Source organism: Mobula hypostoma, chromosome 2 (assembly GCF_963921235.1).
Source record: "Mobula hypostoma chromosome 2, sMobHyp1.1, whole genome shotgun sequence".
NCBI lineage: Eukaryota > Metazoa > Chordata > Chondrichthyes > Myliobatiformes > Myliobatidae > Mobula > Mobula hypostoma.
Window position 1 is genome coordinate 127,316,144 of NC_086098.1, and position 25,076 is coordinate 127,341,219.

The window sequence follows — 25,076 nt, forward strand, 5'->3', positions numbered from 1 at the left end:
ATTTAAAGGGGTCTCTAGTTAGCTCTTCAGTGGAGTCCTACTGTGTTAAAGAGAATGACTTGTCTTGCGGTGTCGCACAGTCATCCCTCCGAGGCTCTGTTGGTATTCCTATCCTCTTGTTTCTGTCTCTTCATGAGGATTCGGCTGTCCCTCCGCTCTTGGGTCAAGTCGTGAGCCTGCCGTCCGCCACTCCTGGGTTGAGCTGGTGCCAGTGACCACCTTGACAGAGAGAGCCTGCCATCCCTCCGTACTTGGATCAAGTCCTACAAGCACACACCATGACAGAATCATATGGTGCTGTTATCAAACTCTAGGACTGACCTCTCCTGTGCTAAAGGTGAATGCCTCATCTCCCAATTACCTTGTGGTGGTGTTGGCACTTAATTTGTGTCCCTGCATTGCAGTTTTTCTGCAGCTCTACATTCTGCATTCCATTTTCTTTTTACCGCCTCAGTGTCGTTAGGAGTGGAATGATCTGCCTAGGCGGTATCCGAAATAAAGCTTTTCACTGTATCTCAGTACATGTAACAATAATAAACTAGTTACCAATTCCTGCTATTCTGCTCCAGACTGTAACATATCCCAGCATATAAGCAGAGACTAAAGCACATAGGTATGGTCAAGTGAGGCGGAGAAGTGCTTCCAGGATTGCTTTGAGTCGATGGACTGGAAAATATTCAAGGATTCATCATCAAGTCTGAATGAATGCGCCATAGTTGTATTGATTTCATCAAGACCTGTGTTAATCTGTCTGTGCCTTCAAGAACATATTGGATATATCCAAACCAAAAACTGTGGACGAACCAGGAGATTCGTAGTCTACTGAGGGCTGGTGATCAAGACCAATGATCCAAATCTATATAAGAAATCTAGGTACGAACTACAGAAGGCTATTTGAAGAGGGAAAAAACCAACTCTGGTTGAGGTTAGAGATGGATGCACATCGGCTCTGGCAGACTTTGCAGGCCATTACCTCCTAGGAAATGAAATCTAGCATCATGAATGGCTGTGATGCTTCACTCCCAGGTGAGCTCAATGCCTTTGATGCATGCTTTGAAAGGGAGAACAAAACAACACCTGTGCAAACCCTTGCAGCATCATGTGCTCCCTATCTTGGAGACCAATGTCAGAACATCTTTCAAGGGGATGAACCATCACAAGGTGTCAGACCCTGATGGTGTACCTGCTAGGGACTCTGCAAACCTGGGCCATCCAACTGGTGCGAGTTTTTAAGGACATCTTCAATCTCTCACTGATGCAGTCGAAGGTTCCCATCTGCTTCAAAAGGGCAACAATTGTACCAGTGCCCAAGAAGAGCAGAGTGAGCTGCCTCAACAAATATCGCCCGGTGGCACTCACATCTACTGTGATGAAGTGCTTTGAGAGGTAGGTCATGGCTAGAATCAGCTCCTGTCTAAGCAAGGACCTGAGCCCTCTGCAATTTGCCTATCACCACAGTAGGTCTATAGTGGATGCAATCTCACTGACTCTGCACCCAGGGCTTGGATCACTTGGACAACTGGAACTCCTATGTCAAGTTGTTGTTTATTGATTATAGCTCAACGTTCAACATAATCATACCCTCAGTTCTAATCAACAAGCTCCAAAGTCTGGATCTCTGTAACTGGATTTTTATCTTCCACACTGAGAGACTACAGTCTGTGCAGATCAGAAATAACATCTCCTTCTCAGAATCAGAATCAGAATCATCTTTATTAACACTGGCATCTGTTGTGAAATTTGTTAACTTAGCAGTAGCAGTGCATGTAATACATATAATATAGATAGATAGATAGATAGATGGATAAATAAATTACCAAGTAAATCAATTGCAGTAAGTATATTCAAGATTCAAAAAACTTTATTGTCATTCTAACCGCACATCAGCTGTGCAGGGCAGAATGAGACAGCGGTTCCCAGGAGTAGTGCAATCATAAACATAACAAACACAACACTAAATAATAAACATAACAATAAATAGTAAAACACAACAGCCACATGTCAGTTAAAATCAAGTTATAAGTGTCTAGTGCAAGTTAAAAGTGTCCAAAGCAGAGTCAGGTAGAGCAGCTATTTAGCAGTCTGACTGCCTATGGGAGGAAGCTGTTTAGTAGCCTTGTGGTTTTAGTTTTGATGCTCCTGTAACGTTTGCCTGATGGCAGAAGAACAAACAGTTCATGGAGAGGGTGTGAGGGGTCTTTAATGATGTACCGTGTCTTCTGGAGGCATCGACTCTGAAAGAGGTCTTGGACAGAAGGTAGGGAGACCCCAGTAACCTTCTCTGCTATATATATGTATATTAAATAGATTAAATATAGTGTAAGAACAGAAATAATATATATTAAAAGAATGAAAAAAAAGTGAGGTAGAGCTCTTGGGTTCAATGTCCATTTAGGAATCATATTGCAAAGGGGAAGAAGCTGTTCCTGAATAACTGAGTGTGTGCCTTCAGGCTTCTGTACCCCTTTCTTGACAGTAACAATGGGAAGACAGCATGCCCTGGGTGATGAGGGTCCTTAATAATGGACATCGCCTTTCAGAAAGACTGCTCCTTAAAGATGTCTTGGATACTACAGAGGATAGTAACCAAGATGGAGCTGACTAACTTTACAGCTTTCTGTAGGTTCTTTTTGTCCTATGCAGTGAACCCCTTCCCCCCCCCCACCCAACATACCAGACAGTGATGCAGCCTGTCAGCACACTCTACAAGGTACATCTACAGAAGTTTTCAAGTGTTTCAGGTGGCAAACCAAATCTCTTCAAACTCTTAACGAAATATAGCTGCTGTCTTGCCTTCTTTATAGCTACGTTGATATGTTGGGAGCAGGTTAGATCCTCAGAGACCTTGACACCCAGGAACTTGAAATTGCTCTCTCTCTTCACTTCTGATCCATCTATGAGGATTGGTTTGTGTTCACTCATCTTAGCCTTCCTGAAGTCCACAAACAGTTCTTTGGTCTTCCTGACATTGAGTGCAAGGTTGTTGCTGTGACACCACTCATCTAGCTGGTATATCTTGCTTCTGTACACCCTCTCATCTCTATCTGAGATTCTATCAACAATGGTTGTATAATCAGCAAATTTATAGATAGTATTTGAACTATTACTAGCCTCAGTTATGGATATAGTGAGAGTAGAGCAGTGGGCTAAGCACACACCACTGAGGTGCACCAGTGTTGATCGTCAGTGAGGAGGAGATATTACCACCAATCTGCACAGATTGTGGTCTTCCTGTTAAGAAGTCGAGGATCTCATTGCAGAGGGAGATACAGAGGCCCAGTTTCTGTAGCTTACTGATCAGACTGTGGAAATGATGGTGTTAAACACTGAGCTATAGTCAACGAACAGCATCCTGACATAGGTGTTTATATTGTCCAGGTAAGGCTGTGTGAAGAGCTATTGAGATTGCATCTGTTGTAGGCTTATTGTCGTGATAGGCAAATTGCAGTGGGTCCAGCTCCTTGCTGAGGCAGGAGTTCATTCCAGCTATGACCAACCTCTCAAACTATTTCATCACTGTAGATGTGAGTGCCAGTGGACGATAGTCATTAAGGCAGCTCATACTACTCTTCTTAAGCACTGGTATAATGCTTACTTTTTGAAGCAGGTGGGAACTTCTGATCATAACAGTGAGAGGTTGAAAATATCCATGAGTAGATCCACCAGTTGGTTGGCACAAGTTTTCAGAGCCTTACCAGCTATTCCATCAGAGCCTGCCGCCTTGCGAGGGTTCACCCTCCTTAAAGACAGTTTAACATCGGCCTCTGAGACAGAGATCACAGGTTCATCAGGTGCAGCAGGGATCTTCACAGCTGTAGCTATATTCTCCCTTTCAAAGTGGGCATAGAAGGCGTGAGCTCATCTGGTAGTAAAACATCACTGCCATTCATGCTATTGGGTTTGGCTTTGTAGGAAGTAATGTCTTGCAAACCCCGCCAGAATTGACGTGCATCCGATATTGCCTACAACCTTGCTTGGAATTGTCTCTTGGCTCCTGAAATAGCCCTCCATAAATGACACAGTACATGGTTTTCTTGTACAGACCTGGGACACCAGACCTACATGCCACAAATCTAGCCCTCAGCAGACGATGAAACTCCCGGTTCATCCACGGCTTTTGGTTTGGGAATGCACAGCGAATTTTCATAGGCACTCACTCATCCACACAGGTTTTAATGAAGTTGGTGACAAATGCGGCATACTCATCCAGGTTCAAAGGTGAATCGCTGAATATGGTCTTGTCTACCTATTCAAAGCAGCCCTATAAGCGCTCCTGTGTTCTCCATGTCCATACCTTCTTCGTTCTCACTACTGGTGCTACAGTCTTCAGTCTCTGCATATACTCAGGGAGTAGAAGTGGCCGGGGATCAAACTTTCTGAAGTGAGGGCATGGAATAGCACAGTAGGCATTCTTGATGGTGGTGAAACAATGGTCTCTGGTACTACAAGTGATTTGCTGGCCTGGTTAAAGTCCTCCATAATGATGGTGAAGTGTGCTGAGTGTGCTGTTTCATGCATGTTGATCACATTGTTTGACAATCAACACTGGCACACCTCAAGTATGGTTGGTTGTGGGTTGCTAATGGTGTTCCACAGGGGTCGGTGTTGGGGCTGCTTCTTTTTACAATGTATATAGATGATTTAGATTATGGTTTAAATGGTTTTGTGGCTAAGTTTGAGGATGACACCAAGATAGGTGGAGGAGCAGGAAGTGTTGAAGAAATGGAAAGGTTGCAGAGAGATTTGGTCAGTTTAGTAGAGTGGGCAAAGAAATGGCAGATGAGATACAATGTTGAGAAATGTACGGTTGTACATTTTGGAAGAAGAAATAATCGGGCAGATTATTATTTAGATGGGGAGAAAATTCAAAAATTGGAAGTGCAAAGGGACTTGAGGGTCCTCGTGCAGGATACCCTAAAGATTAACCACCAGGTTGGATCAGCAATAAGGAAAGCAAATGCTATGTTGGCAGTCATTTCAAGAGGAATAGTGTATAAGAGTAAGGAGGTGTTGATGAGGCTCTTTAGGGCACTGGTAAGACCTCATTTGGAATACTGTGTGCAGTTTTGGGCCCCCTATCTTAGAAGGGATGTACTGATATTGGACAGAGTTCAGAGAAGATTTACAAGGATGATTCCTGGAATGCAGGGGCTAACATATGAGGAGCATTTGTCGGCTCTTGGATTGTATTCATTAGGGTATAGAAGAATGAGAGGGGATCTCATAGAAACATTTTGAATGTTGAAAGGGTTGGACAGAGTAGACGTGGAAAGGCTGTTTCCCTTGGTGGGTGAGTCCAGGACAAGAGGCCACAGTCTTAGAATTAGAGGGTACCCATTTCAAACAGAGATAAGGAGAAATTTTTTTAGCCGGGGGTCATGGACTTATGGAATTTGTTGCCACATACAGCTGTGGAGGCCCGATCGTTGAGGGTGTTTAAGGAGGAGATTGATAGGTATCTAATTAGTCAGGGTATCAAGGGATATGGGGAAAAAGCCGGAAATTGGAACTAGATGGGAGAATAGTTCAGCTCATGGTGGAGTGGCAGAGCAGACTCGATGGGCTGAATGGCCTACTTCTGCTCCTTTGTTTTGTGATCTTGTGATATGTGTTTAGTCCACTGCTCTACCCATAATTGTGTGGCTAGGTACAGCTCATCATCATCATCAGGTGCCATGCCAAGTTTGAGCTTTGATTGCCATGGCACACACACTCCTGTTTCAGGTCAAGTGGATCAATTCATTGGTATTCATTTCCAGTTTTCTGGCTGCTGTTTCCAGCATCATTTGTCTTTGCCTTCCTCTTGCTTTCTTCCCTTCAATCTTTCCCATAATTACCATGCATTCTAACTCCTCTTTCCTAATCACATGTCCAATGAAGTTGCATTGTCTTTTCATGATCTCATGCATCATTTCTCTTCTTGTGCTTGCTCGGTTCATGACATCCTCATTAGATATTCATTTTGTCCATGATATTCTTTGCATCCTCCTCAAAAACCACATCTCTGCTGCTTCAATTCATTTCCTCATGTTACTAGATATTGTCCAGCATTCTGATCCATATAACATAACTGGATAAACGTAACATTTCAGTACTCTGAGGCGGGTTGTCATTCCTAGTTTAGGTCAGTGTGCTCTTCATTCTGGTAAAGGTGTCTTTTGCCATCCCTATTCTTCTTTAGATGTCCATGTCACACCTGCCATCTGATGTCACCCAGCTTCCTAAGTAGCAAAAGTTCTGTACTTGTTTTATGTCTTCCCCGTTTATTTTCAGCCTGCAGACAGGATTCTCCTTCTTTTTGGATATTACCATACATTATGTCCTTCTGCAATTGATAGATAGACCCATTTTTGCACTTTCTTCAACAACTATATCAATTAAGTTTTGTAGTTCGTCTTCTGTACTTGCAATTAACACAGTGTCATCTGCATATCTGAAATTACTGATGTTTTCACTGCCAACTTTGATTTCCAAGAGTCTCTTATTTTTTGTAATATTATTTCACTGTACACATTAAACAAATCAGGGGAGAAAACACACCCTCGTCTAACGACTCTCTTGACTTTCATAAACTGACTCACTTCTCCATCTCATACACCATCTATACATTTGCTGGTGACACAACTATTGTTGCCAGAAATTCAGTTGGCAACAAGGAGATGTGCACTCAGCTGGTTGAGTGGTGTCGCAACCACAGCCTTGCACTCAGTGTCAGTAATACCAAGGAATTGATTGTGGACTTCAGGAAGGGGAAGTAGATGAAACAACACCAGTACTCATCAAGAAATCAGAAGTGGAAAGGGTAAGTAGTTTCAACTTCTTACATGTCAACATCTCTGAAGATCTATCCTGGGCCCAACATATTGATGTTACAAAGAAGAGACAACAGCAGCTTGTTTCATTAGCAGTTTGAGGAGAATTGATACGTCACCAAACCCATTCACAACATTTCTACAGATGTACCATGAAGAGCATTCTAACTGGCCTCATCATCTGGTACAGAGAGGCAACTGCGCAGGATCGGGAAAATGCACCAGAATGGTGTCAACTCAGGCAGCTCCAACATGGGCACTTTCCTCCCAAGCAGTAAGGACACCTCCAAAAGGTGATGCTTCAAAAAGGGGGCATCGATCATTAAGCACCCCCACCACTCAGGCCATGTCCTCTTCTCATTGCGGCCAGTGAGGACAAGGTGCACGTGGCTGATGACAGACACTCAGCAGTTCGGTAACATCTTCTTCGTTTCCGCCATCAGAATTCTGAATGGATAATGAACCAGTGAACACTACCTCACTATTTTCCCTCTCTTTTTGCACTACTTATTTATGATATGTATATATACACTTTTTACTGAAATTTATGTTTTCATTATTATGTATTGCTGCTGCAAAACTACACATTTCACGACATATGCCAGTGATATTTAACCTGATTACATAGAAAACATAGAAAATAGGTGCAGGAGTAGGCCATTCGGCCCTTCTAGCCTGCACCGCTATTCAGTATGATCATGGCTGATCATCCAACTCAGAACCCTGTACCAGCCTTCCCTCCATGCCCCCTGATCCCTTTAGCCACAAGGGCCATATCTAACTCCCTCTTAAATATAGCCAATGAACTGGCCTCAACTGTTTCCTGTGGCAGAGAATTCCACAGATTCACCACTCTCTGTGTGAAGAAGTTTTTCCTAATCTCGGTCCTAAAAGGCTTCCCCTTTATCCTCAAACTGTGACCCCTCGTTCTGGACTTCCCCAACATCGGGAACAGTCTTCCTGCATCTAGCCTGTCCAATCCCTTTAGGATTTTATACGTTTCAATCAGATCCCCCCTCAATCTTCTAAATTCCAACCAGTATAAGCCTAGTTCATCCAGTCTTTCATCATATGAAAGTCCTGCCATCCCAGGAATCAATCTGGTGAACCTTCTTTGATTCTATGCTGACCCTGTCAGACAGACTTGTGGTCAAAGGTCTGTGAAGGAATGTGAAGGAATTTTCTGTGTGTTTTGTCACTCCAGAAACTAACTGAAAGAAAAACAGGAGTTAGAATATTTGTCTACTTAGTTTTCCTTTCCTTTTCTTTAGCAAGGCGCTCAGGTATGGTGGCATAATGACGTTTGTCATTTACATACAGTACAGCTTACATATAACCTGTCATGAATAATGTAAACAAAGAAAGCTTAATCAAACAAGATATTTACAATATTACTCTTTCTTTCATTATTAATCTTTTTATTGTTTTTAAAGGAACATAAATACAAACAGGAGGAGAATTATCTCAAATGTATATATCAATAACAATACAAACCGAGATTAAGATAGACATTATCAAAATCATACATATTATTAAGCTAGTATAAAATATATAATAAAAAAAAGAAAACAGCAATTCTCCTCTTATCAGTTCATGAAAAGGAAAGAAAAATCATTGAATTTTCAATGAAGAAAAAAAAACCACTGCACTATAAATAAAAAGAAACAAAATAAAGAGACTGGGCAATCCATTTTGAGGATACGACCAAAAAAAAAGAAAGACTTCCTGATCAAATCTAAAACTTCGAAAAAAAATATTAATATTACGGCAATATTGAATACCTTACACTTCCCTATGAAGGACATGGGGTATGGCAAATCCAACTGACTGGGACACTGCACAACAATGGAGTCAGGCCTGTCCTTTACAACACCAAATGCAGGTAGAATTGCAGCATGTGGTGCCATTTAGTTTTTGCATACTTCAATTCTACATCTGGATGCAGCCACAAACTAAGGTAATCATCAGGATGAAGGCAATATGGACAGGTTTTTACCTTTATTCTCTGGAGACTCATGCATCACAACCTATTTGACGACCTTCACTTTGACTTCTTTCTCCCTTGCAAAGGACATTACCGTCTTTGTTACTGTGCTTTGACTCTATACAATAGGGCTTTAGTGGTCATATTTTCCAACTGGAAGGAACAGTTAGTTCTGATATCAAGACTTACACTGACCAAGTGAAATGGGTCAGAAGTCAACCATGAAGATAACATTCTCAGATCACAGCAAGAGAAATGTTACAGCTGCAATGTATAATGGTACAAAACTACTGAACGTTCAGAATCTCAGGACTTCTGTAGTTAAAGCTCGCCTTTAGAGTGGTTAGTTTATCTTCACCACACATTTGCTACACAGTGGGAGGGACACAGGACCCAGTCAAGCACACAACCTATTGAACCATTTAATGGTTCAGAGGATACTGACCTCTTGTTAAATGAGTTGTTAGGATGTTAACCCATTCTTGTTGCTGCACAGCCTATTGTTTTCTGAGGTTATCAAAAGCACAGAACATTCCAATTTAGAATTAATCTGTTTCAGAAAGAAAATGAAATAATTCCTGTGCACAACAATAATGACTTGCATTTATATAGCAGCCTTAATATAGTCATATATTCTAAAACACTAGAGTGCTTAGAAACAATAATGTACTTCGAGCCATTATAAAAGGACTTTAAGCCAAGTGGTGAAAGTGGTATAGATTTAAAGAGCATCAAGGAGATAATTCAGAGTGTTTGATGGAGCAGCGAAAATTAAGGATGTCCAAGAGTTCAGAATTGGAACAGGATTTCAGAAGGTTAAGTTGGAAGACCATATGCCCACTTATTGACCTGCATATTAGCTTTCAGTGACTTGTGCATAAGTCTGTTTGGATGTCGATAACTCTCATTCTCTCACCATTTAAAATAGCCTGCCTTTCTGTAGAGGTGGATGATTTTGTAACATTTCTCATCCACTCACTGAACTTGTCGTGCTTTCTCCGCACTCACATTATAAATGTTCCTACCTCTGACAAAAAGAATATCTATTTTTCCTTATCAGTCTTTTCTTTTTACATACAATGGAAGCTCTTTCAGCCTGTTTTCCTGTTTCCCACCAGTATAATTTCACATTCTATCTTTCATTTGTCTTAATCAATTTCATGCTTCTCCTTTGCCAGGCTACCAATCCTCAAGCCTACTGTTATTTCTATCATATTTATATGTCTCCCTTTGATCTAATTTCCTTTATCAGACACAAATGAATGGCAAATAATAAATGATACAAATTTTGGTAGTATGAATTATATCTTTAAATCCTAACTATTACTTTTCTACTATCATCCTTTTCAATGTATTTTTCCAGTCAGCCAGAGACAAGTTTCCTCTGGTACCTTCATAATTGGCTAAAATCTAAGACCTAGATTCTGACTGAATTACTGTACATCTTTTTCAGATTCATTGAAAAATTCCATCTGATTATGGTCACCCTTCTCATGAACAAGATTCTCATTTCTTTTTCCTTGTCCAAAGTAATTGTTAATATAGAAACACAAGCAATTCTACAGATGCTGGAATCTTGAGCAAAATGCTGGAGGAACTCAACAGGTCAGGTTGCATTCATGAAGGGAAATGAGGAATTGACATTATGGACAGAGACCTTACATCAGGACAGTATATTTATAACATGGCCTGATCTAAAAAACCATGTGGAAATATTCCATTAATTTGACTCACCCAGCCTCTTGTTTCATTCAGTCTTTCTTGGTTTCCATCCCATCACAAGCATTCCTTTCTCCTCTCCTCTGCAATTTAGAGTATCTTTGATTTCTAACTTCTTCTGGTTTTAATGAAAGATATTCAACCCGAAACAGTACTTCTGTTTTCATCTCTGAAGCAGTGGATGAAACCAAGGTTTTGGAGTCAAGGAGTAATTCAGCACTGAAATAGGCTTGGATACCCGCATGGGCCATTAACCACCTATTTACATGTATCCCACATTAATCCCATTCTCCACACATTCCCCTCAACTCCCCCAACCCCCACCACCCTTCCCCAGATTCTAGCGCTCATTTACACTCACTAGGAGAAATTTACAGAGGCCTTTTAGCCTATCAACCTGAACGTCATTGAGAGTGCCCGGAGGGAAAGTCCATATCCACAGGGAAGCTCCACACTGTCTTCACCTGAGGTCAGGATTAAACCTGGGTCTCTGCGAGGGAGCAGCTCTACTAAATTTTGCCCTGGCCTCTTCTTTCCCATTCATGCTTCTACCAGTCATTTTTGTTATAAAACCCGGAAACAGAGTTTTTGGCCCAACCAACTTGACAACCTAAACTAGTCCATTGGCCTGTGTTTGCCCCATACTCCTCTAAACCAGGAATTTTTAACCTGGAATCCATGGATAGATTCCAGGGGTCTGTGAACTTGGATGGGAAAAAATTTGCATCTTTATTTTCACTAACCTCTAACTGAAATTTAGCATTTCTTTCAATTATGAATGTAGGCAACAAGCCAGTTTTAGCAGCACCTGTGACTTTGTCACCAATAGAAATCACAGGTCTTTTCATATCACATTCCAAATATCTTAAAATATTGTTTATGGCACACTCCTTAGTCCTGTGGTAGTTATTAGATCTACCTCTATGGTAGTTCTTCCTCTAGTTTTCTCGTCCGAAGGCACTTGTGCAATGTAACTGGTCGACTGTCAAGAAGCTCTGTGATCGGATGTCAACATGACATGCATATGGCTTTGACAAAGACCACCCCACAATTTAATGTTCTTCATCAAGCTAAGCAACAACAGCCTTCATACCACCCGGTCTTTAAAAATGAAAAAAAATTAACTTTAACTATTCTAGATTTTAAATGTATGGTCTTGTTATTTAATGTGTTAATAAAGAAGAACATTCTATGACTACATCACAAATCTGTTTTTTTATATTTTAATAACTGTATTTCGATATATTTTCTTAGCAGTCATAGAGTCCATTCCCACGTACGGAGGCGAGACGTGGACACTCACCAAAACTATGCAAAAGTCTCTGGATGTTTGCTATACACGAATGCTCCGGATGGCTCTTGACGTGAGTTGGCAACAGCACATGATGAACATCGAGCTCTGTGACGACCTACCGATGCTCACCACTAAAATTGAGGCGAGAAGACTGCAACTAGCGGGGCACTGTCTACGCCACCCCGAGCTACCTGCCAGTCCAGTCATCATATGGGAGCCCAAGCATGGGAGGATGAACCCTGGGCGCCCTCCGAAGACTATGGTCAACACGCTCCTAGAAGACAGAGGCGTGGCTAATGTAGATGAACTGAACACACTGATGAGGGAGAGGGAGAAGTGGAGAGTCCGTCATCGTGCCCGACGCCGGCCCCCTAGGCCTGAGTTGACGTAGTAGTAGTTCGATATAAATGATTTCCACTGTAATGATATGTACTTTATTTATTTATTTATTGAGATCCAGCATGGTAAAGCTCTTCTGGCCTTCTAGCTGCACTGCTAGCACTCCCCCGCGCCCCCCCCCCCCAGTTTAATCCTAGCCTAATCACAGGACAATTTATAATGATCAATTAACACACCAACCAGTACATCTTTGAACTGTGGGATGAAACCGGAACACCCAGAGAAACCAACATAGTCATAGGGAAAATGTGCAGACTCTTTATAGACAGCAGCAGGAATTGAACTTGGGTCACGTTGTGCTAGCCACTACGCTACCATGCTTAAATACATTATGCTGCAAGGTGTCCATAGGCTTCACCAGACTGCCAAAGTTGTCCATGGCATAAAATAAAGTTAAGAACTCCTGCTCTAAACCCTTCCTATCCACGTATCTGTCTTTTACTCTTCATAACTGTATCTGCCTCAACCACCTCCTCTGACAGTTCATTCCATGTACATAGAAACATAGAAACATAGAAAATAGGTGCAGGAGTAGGCCATTCGGCCCTTCGAGCCTGCACCACCATTTATTATGATCATGGCTGATCATCCAACTCAGAACCCAGCCTTCCCTCCATACCCCCTGACCCCTGTAGCCACAAGGGCCATATCTAACTCCCTCTTAAACATAGCCAATGAACTGGCCTCAACAGTTTGCTGTGGCAGAGAATTCCACAGATTCACCACTCTCTGTGTGAAGAAGTTTTTCCTAATCTCGGTCCTAAAAGGCTTCCCCTCTATCCTCAAACTGTGACCCCTCGTTCTGGACCTCCCCAACATCGGGAACAATCTTCCCGCATCTAGCCTGTCCAATCCCTTTAGGATCTTATACATTTCAATCAGATCCCCCCTCAATCTTCTAAATTCCAACGAGTACAAGCCCAGTTCATCCAGTCTTTCTTCATATGAAAGACCTGCCATCCCAGGAATCAATCTGGTGAACCTTCTTTGTACTCCCTCTATGGCAAAGATGTCTTTCCTCAGATTAGGGGACCAAAACTGCACACAATACTCCAGGTGTGGTCTCACCAAGGCCTTGTACAACTGCAGTAGTACCTCCCTGCTCCTGTACTCGAATCCTCTCGCTATAAATGCCAGCATACCATTCGCCTTTTTCACCGCCTGCTGTACCTGCATGCCCACTTTCAATGACTGGTGTATAATGACACCCAGGTCTCGTTGCACCTCCCCTTTTCCTAATCGGCCACCATTCAGATAATAATCTGTTTTCCTATTTTTGCCACCAAAGTGGATAACTTCACATTTATCCACATTAAATTGCATCTGCCATGAGTTTGCCCACTCACCCAACCTATCCAAGTCACCCTGCATCCTCTTAGCATCCTCCTCACTGCTAACACTGCCACCCAGCATCGTGTCATCCGCAAACTTGGAGATGCTGCATTTAATTCCCTCATCCAAGTCATTAATATATATTGTAAACAACTGGGGTCCCAGCACTGAGCCTTGCGGTACCCCACTAGTCACCGCCTGCCATTCTGAAAAGGTCCCGTTTATTCCCACTCTTTGCTTCCTGTCTGCTAACCAATTCTCCACCCACACCAATACCTTACCCCCAATACCGTGTGCTTTAAGTTTGCACACTAATCTCCTGTGTGGGACCTTGTCAAAAGCCTTTTGAAAATCCAAATATACCACATCCACTGGTTCTCCCCTATCCACTCTACTAGTTACATCCTCAAAAAATTCTATGAGATTCGTCAGACATGATTTTCCTTTCACAAATCCATGCTGACTTTGTCCGATCATTTCACCGCTTTCCAAATGTGCTGTTATCACATCCTTGATAACTGACTCCAGCAGTTTCCCCACCACCGACGTTAGGCTAACCGGTCTATAATTCCCCGGTTTCTCTCTCCCTCCTTTTTTAAAAAGTGGGGTTACATTAGCCACCCTCCAATCCTCAGGAACTAGTCCAGAATCTAACGAGTTTTGAAAAATTATCACTAATGCATCCACTATTTCTTGGGCTACTTCCTTAAGCACTCTGGGATGCAGACCATCTGGCCCTGGGGATTTATCTGCCTTCAATCCCTTCAATTTACCTAACACTACTTCCCTACTAACATGTATTTCACTCAGTTCCTCCATCTCACTGGACCCTCTGTCCCTTACTATTTCTGGAAGATTATTTATGTCCTCCTTAGTGAAGACAGAACCAAAGTAATTATTCAATTGGTCTGCCATGTCCTTGCTCCCCATAATCAATTCACCTGTTTCTGTCTGCAGGGGACCTACATTTGTCTTTATCAGTCTTTTCCTTTTTACATATCTATAAAAGCTTTTACAGTCCGTTTTTATGTTCTCTGCCAGTTTTCTCTCATAATCTTTTTTCCCCTTCCTAATTAAGCCCTTTGTCCTCCTCTGCTGAACTCTGAATTTCTCCCAGTCCTCAGGTGAGCCACTTTCTCTGGTTAATTTGTATGCTACTTCTTTGGAATTGATACTATCCCTAAATTCTCTTGTCAGCCACGGGTGCACTACCTTCCTTGATTTATTCTTTTGCCAAACTGGGATGAACAATTGTTGTAGTTCATCCATGCAACCTTTAAATGCTTGCCATTGCATATCCACCGTCAATCCTTTAAGTGTCATTTGCCAGTCTATCTTAGCAAATTCACGTCTCATACCTTCAAAGTTACCCCTCTTTAAGTTCAGAACCTTTGTTTCTGAATTAACTATGTCACTCTCCATGTTAATGAAGAATTCCACCATATTATGGTCACTCTTACCCAAGGGGCCTCTCACGACAAGATCGCTAATTAACCCTTCCTCATTGCTCAAAATCCAGTCCAGAATAGCCTGCTCTCTAGTTGGTTCCTCGACATGTTGGTTCAAAAAACCATCCCGCATACATTCCAAGAAATCCTCTTCCTCAGCACCTTTACCAATTTGGTTCACCCAGTCTACATGTACCTATCATCCTCTTTGTGAAAAACTGGTCCTTCAGGACTACATTAAATCTTTCCCCTCTCACCTTAAACCTACAGTATTCCCTCTAGTTTCGAATTCCCCAACCCCAAAAGAAAAGCTGTGAACATTCACCTTATCTCTGCCCCTCATAGAACTGAGAACAAAGCAAACCTCTTTGGCCCAAGATGTCTATGCCAATTATGATGAACATTAAACTAAACCTATCCGCCTATACATTATTCATATCTGCCCTGCATGCTCGTGATCTTGTACACATCTGTAAGGTCAACTCAGCCTTCTATGCTCCAGTGAAAGTATATAGCCAGCCTAAGATAAATTTCCAGAGGCTTTCTGAAATGTCACAACAGACTTGTGTAACTTGACTTTTGTGTTCCTTGTTAATCTCAAAAAAGCAAGTCATACTTTGAGAATTGTTTTTATTACAAAATACAGTGGGTGTGCACCTTACTAAAGGACTGGATCTAAGATAATGTCTCTTTTGTACTGAAATCCAGACATGACTTGTGGAGGGCTAACTCAAGAACCGAGAGACAATTCTGAGTGAGATTGTAGGTGACAAGGGATGCACACCAATTCTGGCAATGTTTGCAAGACATTATTTCCTAAAAAGCGAAACCCAATAGCATGAATGGCAACGATGCTTCACTACCAGATGAGCTCAACACATTCTCAGCTTGATTTGAAAGAGAGAATGTAACAATAGCTGTGAAGATCAGTGCTCTGCCTGGTGACTTTGAGATCTCTGTCTCAGAGGCCGAGGTCAGGCTGTCTTTCAGGAGGCTGGACTCTCGCAAGGTGGCAGGTAAGGCTCTGAGAACTTGTGCCAACCAACTGGCAGGAGTACTCAAGGTCACTTTCAACCTCTCACTGCTACGGGCGGAAGTTCCCACCTGCTTCAAAAAGGCATCAATTATACCCTGCCTAAGAAGAATAGTGTGAGCTGCCTTAATGACTATCACCCAGTAGCACTCATGTCTACGGTGACAAAATGCTTCAAGAGGCTTGTCATGGCTAGAATGAACTCCTGCCTCAACAAGGAACTGGGCCCACTGTAATTTTCCTATTAACACACATAAAAGTTGCTGGAGAACGCAGCAGGCCAGGCAGCATCTCTAGGAAGAGGTACCGTCGACGTTTCGGGCCAAGACCCTTCATCAGGACCAACTGAAAGAAGAGCTAGTAAGAGATTTGAAAGTGGGAGGGAGAGGGGGAGATCTGAAATGATAGGAGAAGACAGGAGGGGGAGGGATGGAGCCAAGAGCTGGACAGGTGATTGGCAAAAGGGATATGAGAGGATCATGGGACAGGAGGCCTAGGGAGAAAGAAAGGGGGAGGGGGGGAAACCAGGGGATGGGCAAGGAGTATAGTGAGGGGGACAGAGGGAGAAAAAGGAGAGAGAGAAAAAGAATGTGTGTATATAAATAAATAATGGATGGGGTACGATGGGGAGGTGGGACATTAGCGGAAGTTTGAGAAGTCAGTGTTCATGCCATCAGGTTGGAGGATACCCAAACGGAATATAAGATGTTGTTCCTCCAACCCGAGTGTGGCTTCATCTTGACAGTAGAGGAGGCCGTGGATAGACATATCAGAATGGGAATGCCATCCATTATTTATTTATATACACACATTCTTTTTCTCTCTCTGTCCCCCTCACTATACCCCTCGCCCATCCTCTGGTTTGTTCCCCCCCTCCCCCTTTTCTTTCTCCCTAGCCCTCCTGTCCCATGATCCTCTCATATCCCTTTTGCCAATCAACTGTCCAGCTCTTGGCTCCATCCCTTCCCTGTCACATGGGCCAAACTATCCATACAGATTATGTCATTGCAACAGTGCAATGGAAAATAATAACAAAATGCAGAATAAAGTGTCACAGAGAAAGCACAGTGCAGTCAGATAATAAGGTGCAAGGCCACGACGAGGTAGATTGTGAAGTCAAGAGTCCACCTTATTGTACTGGAATACCATCTAATAGTCTTAGAACAGTGAGATAGAAACAGTCCTTGAGCCTGGTGGTACATGCTTTCAGTCTTTTGTATCTTCTGTCCATTGGAAGAGGGGAGAAAGGAGAATAGATGGGAGGGTGGCGTCTTTGATTATGTTTACTGCCCTACCAAACTTCTAAGAAACTAGATGCGCTGGTGTGCTTTTTTCACAATATCAGTGTTTTAATTGGGTAAATATAATCATACTAATATGTTACCAATTTTTAACACTGTTCAACACAACTTCAACTACCTTATTTTTGACAATGTCCTGACGAAGGGTCTCGGCCTGAAACATTGACTATACCTCTTCCTATAGATGCTGCCTGGCCTGCTGCGTTCACCAACATTTTTTGTGCGTGTTGCTTGAAATTCCAGCATCTGCAGATTTCCTCGTGTTTACCTTATTTTTTGTTTGATTGATCTGTTCTGGTCAGAGTTTTAAGTCTTTACCTGGCTCTTATCAGTAGGAGTTGTCATACAAGAAGTACTGATTACTGTGAGGATATGTGTGATGTCACTGATTTTACAGAAACTTGCGATCAATTTACACAAGATAAGTAACTACACAGAAATTGCCATAAAATATTTATAGAGGTAAAATACAATGCAGTAGATGGAGGAGGTTAATGTCATGGTGAAGTGTCAGAAAGAAAGAATGCCCTGCAAGAAGTTGTTTATAACTGAAAGAAGAACTGGGATCTTGGACAACTGTGGTAAGTTGCTAAATAAATAAGTACAATTACTGAAAATGAGAGTTGTGCAAAAAATATTGTTGCATGGAATATGCAAAAGCAAGTAAGAAAAGTTCTCTTAATCAATAAAGAAGGTAAGGTTTTACATGAAATCTGTGAATCATTAACATGCAGGAACCTATATCAGTAGTCTATACTTAGTGCTTTTGTTCTCTATTTTCAAAATGGGCACTGTACTTTTTGTGGTTTTAGACACTTTGAACAAACAGCAATAACAAATGCCTGTGACTGATGAAGTGCTATTTTCATCAGATGCAGTGGGATCCCACAGCCAGTCATATTTTTGCATTTCCTACCATTTCAGCTTTTTGTGGGGACCATTTTCTCCATGATTGAGGCTATGACCTGCTTCAGCTGCAGTGATGCCTGGCTTAGTGTCTTTCGTAAAGCTCCAGTTCGGAATGTTAATTGTTTACTTTTATCCTTCGCATGATTTTTTTTCTCTCTGTCTGTGCATTGGGTGTTTGAAGGTCCTCGTTTAATGGGTTCTTTTAGGGTTTCTTTGTTCTATGGCTACCTTTAAGAAGGAGACAAATCTTAAGATACTTCAATAATAAATGTACTTTGAACTTTGAACTCTGTGTGTTAACACTTCATGTCCACTCTTGTTCATGTCACCCTTGTGCCACCTGTCTGCATTAATGCCATATTTTATGATTCCCTGAGAATCTAAAAATCTGTAGAGCAAAATAATATGTTGAAGGAACTCAGTGGGTCAGGGAGCTTCAGTGAGATGAGAGAATTGTTCATAATTTGTGTTGAAACCCAATGTCAAGATACTCTATGCTGCTATCCAAAAGATTGACAGTTTCTCCAGCCGTTGGTTTGTAGCACCAGATTCCAACATCTGCAGCCTCTTTAGTCTCTAAAAGTCTATAGATCTCGGAATAGAACATAGAATCTGGATCAGAATCGGGTTTACGAGGGGTGATTGATAAGTTCGTGACCTAAGGTAGAAGGAGTTAATTTTTAAAAACCTATCACATTTATTTTTCCTACATTTACGCAATTAGTCCAGCAGTTGTGGAGCATATGGATCCCTTGTTTGTAGAAGTCAGCGTCTTGGACCTCCAGCAAGTGGTCCACAGCAGGGGTGATTGATAAGTTCGTGGCCTAAGGTAGAAGGAGATGAGTTATTAACTTCAAACTTTCTGCATTTTCACTCAAAGAGCTGAACTGCACGTGCATTGTAACGAAAGCTGTATAACTCATCTCCTTCTACCTTAGGCCACGAACTTATCAATCACTCCTCAGATTATCACTGTGTTACACAATGTGCAGCAGCAATGGGCATGAATTTACAATGAATTACAAAATAAATCAATAGTGCAATGAAAGGGAATAACAAGGTACTGTTCACCGACCATTCAGAAATCCAATGGCGGAGGGAAAAGAAGCTGTTTCTGAATCACTGAATGAAGGTCTTCAGACTCCTGTACCCTCTGCCTGATGAGAAGAGGGGGTGTACCAGATTGTGAGAGTCCTTAAACGCTGGTGGGAAGGGTTGTGACTGTGATGCAGCATTTTGCAATCCTGTGTATTGGAGTCTTCACGCAGGCTGTGATGAAAACATTCAGAAGCTGTCCACCATACACGGAAATTTGTAAGATTCTTTGGTGACGAAAGAAATCTCAAGCTCCTAACAAAGCAGAGCTGCTGGTGTGTCTTCTCCATGATTGCATCAATATGTTGGGCCCAAGTCAGATCCCCTGAAATGTTGACACCCCGGAACTTAATGTTGTTCACCATTTCCCTCATGACCTGTCCATGAGGACTGATGTATGCCCTCTTGACTTCCCTTTCCTGGCCCTCCTGATGTTGAGTGTGAGGCTGTTGTTGCAACACGACTCAACCAGCTGACCTACCACATTCTGGTACAACCCGTGATCACCATCTGAAAACAACAGTGCTCTCATCCTCAAATTTATAGCTGCCATTAGAGCTGTGCTCAGCCACACAGTCAGCAGTGTAGAGAACATAGAGACTGAACTATTCACGCATCCTTGAGGTGCTTCTGTATTGCTCTTCAGTGAGGAGGAGATTTTACTACTGATCTGTACTGACTGGTCAGAATTAATTCTGACTTTAAGAGGGCATAGAGAGTGGCCAATGCACACACCCTTGATGTGCACTTGCACTATTATTCAGTGAGTTGGAGATATTAGTATTGATCTGTACTGACTAGGAGGAGTTAACTAAAGCACTTCATTATAGTAGATGTAAGTGCTACCAAGTGGTGGTCATTGAGACAGCTCACCCTGCTCTTCTTGAGCACCAGTATGATAGCTGCTCTTTTGAAGCAACTAGGAACCTCAGATCACAGCAATGAGAGGCTGAAGGCATCCTTGAACACTCCAGCTAATTAGTTGTCACAGCTTTTCAGTGCCTTGCAGGGTTTCAGCTCTTTGACATCAGTCTCTGAGACAGAGATCACATGGCTGCTGAATGCTGTGGGGATTCACACAATATACTATTGTTCTTCCTTGCAGACTGTTCATAAAAGGCATTATGCTCAATGGGGAGTGAAGTACCACTGCCATTTATGCAGTTAGGTTTTGCTTTATTGGAAGTAATGAGATGAGAAACCTGCCACGGCTGTCATGTGTGTCTACTTTCACAAATAATTGCCTTTTGGCTGTCAAGATGGCCCTCTGTAGGTCATGCATAGACTCCTTGTAGGGTTCTGGATTTCCAGTCATGAATGCCCCAGCTCTAGACCTCCACAAATTGTGAGTTGCCTGGTTCATGCAGGCCTTCCAGTTTGGAAAAACTCAGTATGTTCTCAAAGGCACACACTCATCCACACAGATCTTGAGGAAGTTGATGATGGACGAACCATGTTCATTCAGATCCTAAGATGAATCCCTGAATATGTCCAATCTACCAATTCAAAGCAATCCTGTAAATGCCCTTCTAGCTTCTCGACAGCCATTGACAGCATTGGTGATGTGGTCCTCAGTCTCTGTCTAAATGTCAGGTGTTCAGACTTGCCAGGGTGTGGGTGCAGGATAGCACAGTATGTGTTCTTGGTGGTGCCGTTACAGTAATCAAATGACTTGGCACCTCTGCTTCTTCAGGTGATCTATTGCAGATGGTCGGTTAGAGACTCTCTTCAAGCTGGCCTGGCTAAAGTCCTCCATGATGATGAGGAAGGCATTATGGTACACTGTCTCATGTCTGCTGATCTTGTCATCTCCTTCAGTTCCAGTTTACCATTTGCCAGGAATCTGAGTGGAATATACACTGCTACTGGGATGACAGCAGAGAATTTATTACAAGTTACTATAAATTTCACATTGCATATTTAGACGGAGACATAACGTAAAGATTTTTACTCCCTGTGTCTATGAAGGATGTAAGTAATAAAGTCAATTCAATTCAGTTCGATTCAACTCCCTCAGCTGGGAGAATGGATGACACTTAACTGCCGGACATTCCAAAAGGGAAAACAAGAAGGGTGGGTCAGAACTGTCAAATCTGTGCACCAAAATATACTTTGTGACTGAACCTCTATAGCTCTCTTGGATAGAGAATTGCCTTATAGAAGTAGGAATCATGACCTCAAGTTATAAATGGATGTATTTCAGTTGGGTGAGAAGATGTTGTTCTTTCTCCAGAACAAACAGCAATCTGATGGATCATGCAGTGGAAGTTGACTTGTTGTATTACTTCACGGAACAGCTGTGCTGATTTCTGATGAACTCTGCAGTCACCTTACACAAGAAGTAATTAGCCACAGAGTTATTCAGCATAGAAACAGGCCCTTCTATGAAACATCCACGTTGATCAAATTGTGTACTTGAGATAGCACTGTTTGCCTGTATTTGACCTTTTAACCTTCTCTGTTCATGTCTACATGTCTTTTAAATATTATTACTGCAACCACCTCTACCACTTCCTCTGACAGCTTGTTCAATTTCTCCACCACCCTCTGTATTATAATACCCTTGAACAGGATTCCTCTCCGTTAAAGATAAACTTCTGACCGCATAATATACTTCATCATTACCCTGATACCTTATTGTCTGCCTGTACTACACTTTCACTGTCACTATAATACGTTCTGCAATCTGTTATTGTTTTCCTTTGTACTAGCTCAGAGTATTTATGCTTTGAAATGATCTGTATGAATGGCTCGCAAAACTAAGTTTTTCATGGTATTGCAGTGCATGTGACAATCGTAAGTCAATACCTCTAGCAATACTGAAAGTTCTCCTCTGATCTGTTTTAAACCTTTCCCCTTTCACCTTAACCTTTTGCTATATAGTTTTAGACTCCCCAACCGTTGGAGAAATCTGTACCATTCATCTTAAGTATGCCTCTGATGATGTTATAAATCTTTCAGCTTTTATTCCAAGGAATAAAGTGCTATGTAACCAGACCTGATTACATCTTTGCGAATGTCTTCTGCACCACATTTGTGTAGGGAAGTTCAGTAAGTCCGCAGTTGCACATAAGAAGATGGATAACATTTACACCAGTAGTTTGCTTGATTCAAGCATATTAATATAATGAAGTCAACATTGATATTCTGTACTATAGTATGCATGGTTGGGATGTCCGGCAGTATTTGTGATGAGAGGAATAGATTTAATGTTTCAGATTGATGGTGTTTTGTCAACAAAAGGAAAAATTAGAGATAAAACAAAAATTCAGAGAATGCAAGGAAAGCAGGGAGTTGGAAAGAGAAGGTCGACAGTAGGGTGAAGGGCAGGAAGGATTGAATAACAAGCCAGGCAAGGAGACAAATGAAAGGGAAGAAATTAAATGAGAAAAATGAAAATCCTTCACTGATAAGGGCAGAATATCTTCAAATTAGGCATTCTGGAGGAATTTTTTTAGCCAGAGAGTAGTGAATCTGTGGAATGCTCTGCCACAGACAGCTGTGGAGGCCAAGACTGTGGCCGTATTTAAAGTGAAAATTGATAGTTTCCTGATTGTCCGGGCATCAAAGGTTATGGTGAGAGGGCAGGTGTATAGGGTTGAGTGGGATCCAGGATCAGCTATGATGGAATGACAGAGCAGACTCAATGGGCTGAATGGCCTAATTCTGCTCCTATGTCATGTTCTTATGGTCTATTCCTGGACAAACAGTAATAATGTATTGAATCACCCAATATTAATATAATCCTTTGCTGAAAAACCAAAATAAACTAGAAAAATATTTAGAGCAGGCAAGATTGTGTAACAGTCTCCCGGAACTTTGGATATCATAAGAAGATTTTTCACAAGATTTAGAAAAATTCTATTCTTTTCCCATCTTTAAGTTTTTATTTGGGAAGACCCATGAAATAATGTAGAAGGCATCGTGATTATTTTGGATTAGGCTATGTGATCCATTTTATTTTCATCAGATCATTTGTAAGAACATAAGTGACAAAACAGAAGTGAGGATGACGAATGGAACCACCTCCCCTCACTTAAAGCATTTCACAATCCCCAAATGTCCCAAATCACCTTCAGGTCAAACTGGTACCTTTGAAAGATTGTCCATATCACAATTTGAGAAACAGTCTGGCCTATTTTCACATGAAAGAGAAGTAAGATGAATGATCAGTGAAACCTGTTGAAGAACTCTTTAAAAGGCATGAACTCCGGAAAGCCATTAAGGGCGCAAAGAGGCAATGTCGAGCCAAGTTGGAAGCCCAGGCTAACCAGAGGGATGCCAGTAGACTATGGCAGGATCTAAATGAGATCACTGGGCGCAAAGAAAAGGCTGGGAATTTCAATAACTGTGGCGCTTCTCTTCCTGATGAACTTAACATATTCTACGCAAGATTCGAACGGAAGAAGAGTGTCCTGCTCCCTCTGGATGAACCGGACCTGGTGGCATCGAGATTCATCGTCACCGAAGAGGACATTAGAAGGGCCTTCCTGAAGATAAATCCAAGGAAGGCGACGGACCCAGGTGGCGTCCCAGGATGGGTTCTCAGGGCCTGTGCAAGCGAGCTAGCTGGAGTGTTTGCTGATATCTTCAACCTCTCCTTGCTTCAGTCTAAGACCCCCTCGTGTTTTAAGAAGGCAGTGATAATCCCGGTGCTGAAGAAGAACAAGGTGGCATGCCTGAATGACTATTGACCTGTGGCTCTGACATCAATTGCTATGAAGTGCTTCGAGCGATTGGTTATGGCACGCATCAACCACAGCCTACTGATCAACCTCGACGCTTTGCAATTCGCCTATCGAAGCAACAGGTCAATGGCAGATGCCATCTCTCTGGCCCTACGTTCCTCCTTAGAACACCTGGAGAATAAAGACGCATAGGTAAAGCTCCTTTTCATTGACTACAGTTCTGCCTTTAATACCATCATTCCAAATAAACTGATTCCTAAGCTCCGGAACCTGGGCCTTAGCACTCAGATCTGCAGCTGGATCTTCAACTTCCTCACAGACAGGACCCAGGCTGTAAAAAATAGGGGACAAGCTCTCTTCTACAATCACTCTGAGCACCGGTGCCCCACAAGGCTGTGTACTCAGCCCCCTGCTGTACTCACTGTATACCCATGATTGTGTAGCCAAGTTTGCATCAAACTCAGTATATAAGTTTGCTGATGACACAACAATTGTAGGCTGTATCTCGGGTAATGATGAGTTTGAGTACAGAGAGGAAATTAAGAACCTGGTGGCATGGTGCGAAGACAATAACCTATCCCTCAACGTCAGCAGGACAAAGGAATTGGTTGTTGACTTCAGAAGGAGTAGCGGACCGCATGACCCAATTTACATCGGTGGTGCGCAAGTGGAACAGGTCAAGAGCTTTGAGTTCCTCGGGGTCAGTATCACAAATGACCTGACTTGGTCCAACCAAGCAGAGTCCACTGCCAAGAAGGCCCACCAGCACCTTTACTTCCTGAGAAAGCTAAAGAAATTTGGCCTGTCCCTTAAAACCCTCACTAACATTTATAGATGCACCTTAGAAAGCATTCTTCTAGGGAGCATCACAACCTGGTATGGAAGTTGTCCTGTTCAAGACCGGAAGAAGCTGCAGAAGATCGTGAACACAGCGCAACACATCACACAAACCAACCTTCCATCCTTGGACTCACTTTACACCACACGCTGTCGGAGCAGTGCTGCCAGGATAATCAAGGCCATGACCCACCCAGCCAACACACTTTTCGTCCCTCTTCCCTA